The sequence below is a fragment of the Micropterus dolomieu genome, linkage group LG16 (genome assembly GCF_021292245.1).
Source record: "Micropterus dolomieu isolate WLL.071019.BEF.003 ecotype Adirondacks linkage group LG16, ASM2129224v1, whole genome shotgun sequence".
NCBI lineage: Eukaryota > Metazoa > Chordata > Actinopteri > Centrarchiformes > Centrarchidae > Micropterus > Micropterus dolomieu.
Genome location: NC_060165.1, coordinates 18,173,143 through 18,179,338, shown reverse-complemented (window position 1 = coordinate 18,179,338; position 6,196 = coordinate 18,173,143). Strand labels below are relative to the sequence as shown.

Genomic DNA, 6,196 nt, shown 5'->3' with positions numbered 1-6,196 from the left:
ATGATATCAATAGATTTAGGGAAGGGCATTTAAGAAAATGAAGCTGCATGTCTGACCTTGGTAAACCTCAGAGGGCTGGCAGAAATTGAAAAACCCATCAAATAACTGTTCAGTCACACTGCATCTAAACCTCATCCATCAGGATGTCAAACAGATTATAAGTGGAAATGGAGAGCAACAAGTTTGGGAAACTTCTGCAAAACTTACGCAGAGACTAGAGCAGTAAGTAACGCAACCCACTGGTAAGATTAGAGCATAGAATTATGCAGCCTTATTAAAGATCTTAATATTTTCGGCTGATTTGAAAGGTTGCTAAAGTGCACTCAGATTTTTAATAATCCTGAGAAAGTTGTAATTGTTTCAGAGGATGTGGGTAGTACACTGAAATAGCCATTGTTAAACATATCAATACTAAAAGAAAATGCATTGGTATACCAGTTGTAAATGATACTCACATTTTCAATGAACAATAAACTTTATGATTATAATGTGATTATGCCATAGAAACAAGCGCATTTAGAGACAGACAAATGGAATTGTTAAATTCTTATTATTCTCTTAATAATAATAATAATAATATCTCACTACTAATGTCTCATTGCTGTGCTTTGACTTTCTATGATTGTATCAAGTGATTTATGAAACCAGAAGTTTTTTTGTGGCGCTACAAACAGCGTTTTCTGTGGAAACATAATAGGGTGTCAAAAATCTTTTAGCTACAGGTAAACAAATGGCTTTTCTGTAATACCTGTGGTTCAAGTGTGGTAGCAGATTGTACCCAGTTATGATCAAGAATCCACCAAAAATGAGATTTAAATTTTTTCTCATGTACAGCAACTGTTATCAGTTTTATTTTGATACCACTAATGGATCTTTTCTGCATATAAAATATGGACATGTGAGTCTTCACATGTTCCCCTGCAGTGTTGTTTCAAAACCAACAGTGAATGGTTAAAATGACGTAACGTTCTGGATTCCAAACGGGAAAATGCAAATCCTTTCCCCCAAATCAAAGTCCTAATTGGAGATCTGCATGATGAATGTGCAAGAAGAAAACCAGTATCGAACTACACACCCGGGAACAGACAGCGACAATAACAGATCAGGTGACGTGGATCGTTTTTGTTATCCTGCCTTCTTTTCAAACAAAACCAACTAGCAACTTAATCAAGGTCAAGCCACACTGATACACTGCGCAACAAAGGGCTAAATTAATATCAAATCTTTGCACAGGTTTGTGCTACAGGTGAACTGTATCTGCAGTATTATTTGGAACTGCTGTAAAGGTACATAATCCGTTCTCAAGTAGTGTGAATATTCTAATTTCCCTTCCATTTTTTAGTTTTACCAGCTTTACTTACGCACACGCTTTTCTTACACACACTTATTAATGTCAGAGTGGAGTTAATTGATCCAAAACTTGAACCTACCTCCGTCCATCACATGTAGACCAGCCAAATGATAGGAAGAGTCGACATTTTTGTTTTTGGCTCCCCTTTTCAAGACGTGACTCGTGCTGTAACTGCAACTGTAATCCTGATTTTAAAAAAAATAGGACATGCAGTCTAAAAGTGTTATAACGGAAAACCACCTTGATCCACCACAGCTGTGTAAATGTCGAGTACTGAGTCCTCCAGTGGATTTATGGGCAACCAGCTCACTGCACGTCATTCAAAGCATGATGTGGGAGATCCACTCTGCGCGTACAACAGCCCAACTATAAAACCCACAGTCACACAATCAGACACAAACCTGCCGCCTCAGGTTCTTTCGTTGCGCTTTTACGCACATAGGCTTTGGCCGCGACGCAAAATCACCTCCTATTCTTATATAGGTTTGTTGATCTCACTGCATATATAAGCACCACATTGTACTACACTGGTTGTTTTATCGACTTGGAAACACAAGACTCATGATGTTGCATAAAACATGTATTTTTTCCAGCCCTCTGTGGCGATGATCACACGCGCTAAAATCAAGAATGGTTGATCGAATTGAGAAGACAAGAGAGGAGGCTGCTCCTGGGCAAATATAGACTCACGCAGATCTGCACATCAAGGTTTTTAGCACAGATGAAATAAAGAGGATAATTGTGAGAAACCAGTTGTTATATGAGGACAGGAATAAAACGATATGGACTCGCTTTTATCCAAAGCGCATTAGAGTGCCATGGGCGCATTCAATAATAGCAAATCGTTTGGTATTTCATTAGATACACATTCAAAACATAATTGGTCAAATCGTTGAAAGAAAATCCTGAGAAATAAGAGTTAACAATGCTTATTGCACCGGATATTTTCTGAGACAGCGCGCAATCAACTGTAGGTGCGGGGTGGCTGGATGTATTTTGTTGAAAAATAAAAATGATAATGACATTAAACGATCCTGCAGTACAATTAGATACTGAGACAATTTGAGCTGTGGATGCTCAGGATATGAAATAAACCACAAATAAAGTTCTGCTGTTCGTCCAAGATGCGCCTTATAGGCAACTGTGGATCAAGCGTAAAACATGTCGTTGTCCTTGTGCGCATCATGCAAAGCTTGCCGGGCAGTAGATATTGGCGGGCCAGGTTTCTACGCCATATCTCAGACGATTACTTACATCAAATATTTTATCAACAGTCACACAGACCTGGGGTGCTCTGAGCACAAGTTAGATCTACCTGAAAATAAAGTTACACACTTTTGTCAACAGGGCAGACAAGAATACTTTGAAATGTCTTTTTAAGAAAACACTCAGAATATTATTGTAATGATCGACGTTCCATTTTTCGGCGTTTTACGCGCTGAAGGATCATGATTACAGGTGTCGACATGGCTGTGTGAGCAACCCGGCGGTTAGACAGTCCAGTATACGAGAAGTCTCAGGTTTGATCCCTGGCACCAACTAGTTCCTCCTGTCGGAGTGTCCTTGAGCAAGACAGCTTATTCAAACCTGTTGTCGGCTTGCTAAGTCGGAGGAATAGGAATGCGTGTTCTATCTTCTGGTTTGGGAAAGTCAGGTAAACCTGCTGGTGAAATATCGATTCCTTTGGTTTTATCCATAAGGGTAAATATTATTCAGTTATTGGCTTACCTGCTTTCATGCTGTCATGCTGGTGGCGTCTTTTGGTCCGTTTCATCGCAGCGTGGCTGCATGTCTGAGGACATGCTTCTGGAGACAGGTTTGGAGACGAAAAGCGCCTCGACTGCACTGGAGAAAGTGGAAAGGTGGGTGTGTGTTTGTGTGTGTGTGTGTGTGTGTGTGTGTGTGTGTACGAGAGAGGGAGGGAGAGAGCGAAAGAGCTATAAGAAGTAGGCTGGCATTTCCTTGACGATAATGACAGTCGTTATTTGCCTTTTAGATTTGGGGAAACCGGGCTGAGCGTTAGTCACAAGAGCAGCAACGCTTGATTAAAAATAGAAATAGCCCAAAACCTTAAATTCCATTAATGCGTCAATACGCCAATTAAACCTCATGCCAGCATGATCAGACATATGCCACCAATTTTCAAAGGAAATCAACTCATTTAGCCTATGACTTTGTTCAAAGTACGGACACTTTTTCTTATGTAGCCTATTCTTTGTGTTTTTGTAGGCTAATTAACGGCGATTTCATTCATCTTTCACTTGTTAGTAGAAAAACAAGTTGGTTTGACTGCGGTATTGGGAATGTGTGGGTAATAGGACAGTTTCCATTCAGAAAAAAACATGCAGAAATTACCGCCGCTTTCAGCAGACTTTTTGGTTTCAGCACCGAGGAGAGCGCAGATTTGGAGAGGAGAAAAAGGCAACATTTAACTCTGAAAGATCGGTGTCATGTAAGCTCCACTGAGGGACACTATTCTTTGTACCACCAGCCTGTTGTGTCATCCAAAGCACGATGCAAATACGCCAAACTTAATCATTCAAAGTGAATTCCCAGTCAAACGAGGGGAAATCTGCTAGTGGGAAGGAGACAAATCACAAAACCCTTTCAGTTAATTTGATACATTTCTAAAAATTAATTTGAAATGGGAATATTTAAAAGTACAGAAGACTTTAAATATTACATTTCATGATTTGTTCCTTTTTTCTGCACATGAATTTGGTCCGGCAGGGACCCTGTTGATTATCTGAACACATGGCCAAGAAGACCTGCTTTTCGTCACGTTGTATACATTGTGTGCCCTGAGCTGCTCTCCGTCCTCTCTCTGGGGACAGCTGCTAAAGCCGAATGTCTCGTTTTATCATAACTGGCTGGCACTTATTAAGATTTACCCGCTTAACACTTGTTTGAAAGGAGAATTTATTACAACATTGCAATCGAAAATAGGGCTGCTGGTATTAAAGGTTTAGTGGGATTTGACATTATTTAGTATTTACTTTTAAAACTTGCCACAGAGCCACGATTGTTATGGAAAATAAACATAGGATGGGAATGTTTTACTGACATCTACTGGGGAAATATTCTCAAAAGACCTGCGCTCTCTTTCTCTCTCTCTCTCTCTCTTGTGTGTTTGAGTGTGTGTAGGCTATGTGTGTGTAGGTCAGCTGTCTGCCCACAGGAGGCAAAGTTAAAGCTAGTTTCATATACAACCGGCCCTCTTCCCCCAGTTCCACACACCATACTGATGGACAGGTAATACCAACTTTATTTTAATGAAAATGTTCCCATAACAGTTATTGCAGGCCATCTCAAAATGCTATCACTCCAGATTTCATCCTATGGCGTTAAGACTTTTATTTGTTTTCAAATTTGGAAAAGAAGCCATTAGGCACAGTTTGACTGGTGCCATCCTGAACTTTAGCTGTCAATTAAAATGTATCAAGTGGCAGTGGTTTGGGAAACACATACATAATGTACTTGAATTATTTAACAATGTGGCTCCTGTGGCAACTGGATATTGGTATTTGGTATGCTGAAATGCGGAGAGGTTGCATGTGAAGTAGGATGAAAATAAAAACTGGAACAGATGATACAGGGAAAGGCTGTTGTGATCTAGTCACAGATGTCAGACACATTTTTAGATATTTTAACTTTGATATAAAGCATTAATTGCTCATGTATATTCTCCAGGCAGGGCAATATGTTATTAGCACCACAGTTAACTTGTCTGTTTTCATTACTAAATTCCATCTGATGACCAGAGCCAACAAATGTGTTGGGTGACAATCAAAACACCCACCACATTCTATAGTTATTCCTTTTCACATCTGAAACACACGACTCATGCACACATACTGTTTATTATTCATATGAGCGTGTGTGTCTGCCTTTTCACTGTAAACAGGCACCTAAATGGCCATGGGCGGATCATGTGTTGCATATGCACCTGTGTAATGCTGATCATCAGGAGAGCCTCAAAGGCCGGCACCACAATTAGTTGAGGAAGATCCCAGTTTTTAATGGACTCGCTATTGCCAAAGTAAGAGAGACGCATTGAACAAAGAGTTATCTAATGCATCATCCCGTGAATGGCAAATACTTCAAAGTGCATATATAAAATTGAGTGTTCATGTATTTTTCTTTTATGGCTGCAGAGAGCTGTCAAGGCCGCGGTGTGCCCCTGCTTCAACCGGTCACATCATAATCTTTTGTGTATTCAGTTCCTGTCCTTATATCAGGGTGAAACAGCTCATCTGTTGCTTAGTATTCTATTATTGCATCATGTATGATCCAAAGCCTCTGTGTACCTACTTGTTAAAGTGTTTTTTCCACATGTCTAATGTATGGTATTTGCACTTTTAGTGTCGTGCAAACCTCGTCAATCACACTAAGCAAGAGGCAATTCAAAATTCCACACATAATACATAACTGTTTAAAAAACACAATGAATTTGGCTTTAACATAAATTTGGATATAATTTTCCTTGAAAGAATATAATTTACATTAAAATAGATTTCAGATTTCAACTTTTGTCACTTCTTAAAAACCAAGGTCCTCTGCAGTGTTTATTTTCTTTGTACCCTCCCCTTAACTTATAAAAGAACTCTGACATCATCCACACCACTGGCCACAGTAACTCAAAATAATATAACAATAATATGGTACAACTATTGTAACCATTCATTGTAAGTTACTATGACTAATCATGAAGTATTTTACATATTATACTTCTCTTCAAGCCTTACAAAATATATCTTTTATACAGTCCAATGTCAAAAAACAACAAAATTTGGTGACGTAAGAAGTGGTTGCCCTCTTGTATTTAATGCTGTTGTACTATTGGCA

At 39.2% G+C, this 6,196-nt stretch overlaps 1 long non-coding RNA gene across 2 annotated transcripts; it reads left to right on the top strand.

Annotated features, from left to right (window-relative positions):
- Positions 1-1,053: 1,053 nt before the first annotated feature.
- On the top strand, positions 1,054-5,800 carry LOC123985058. 2 transcript variants are annotated; one of them, XR_006828587.1, is made up of 4 exons: positions 1,054-1,106; positions 4,496-4,603; positions 5,256-5,390; positions 5,506-5,800. It is a non-coding gene; the product is annotated as an uncharacterized LOC123985058 (long non-coding RNA). The 2 variants fall into 2 exon arrangements; XR_006828588.1 differs by lacking the exon at positions 1,054-1,106 and adding an exon at positions 2,865-3,213.
- The last annotated feature ends 396 nt before the right edge of the window (positions 5,801-6,196 follow it).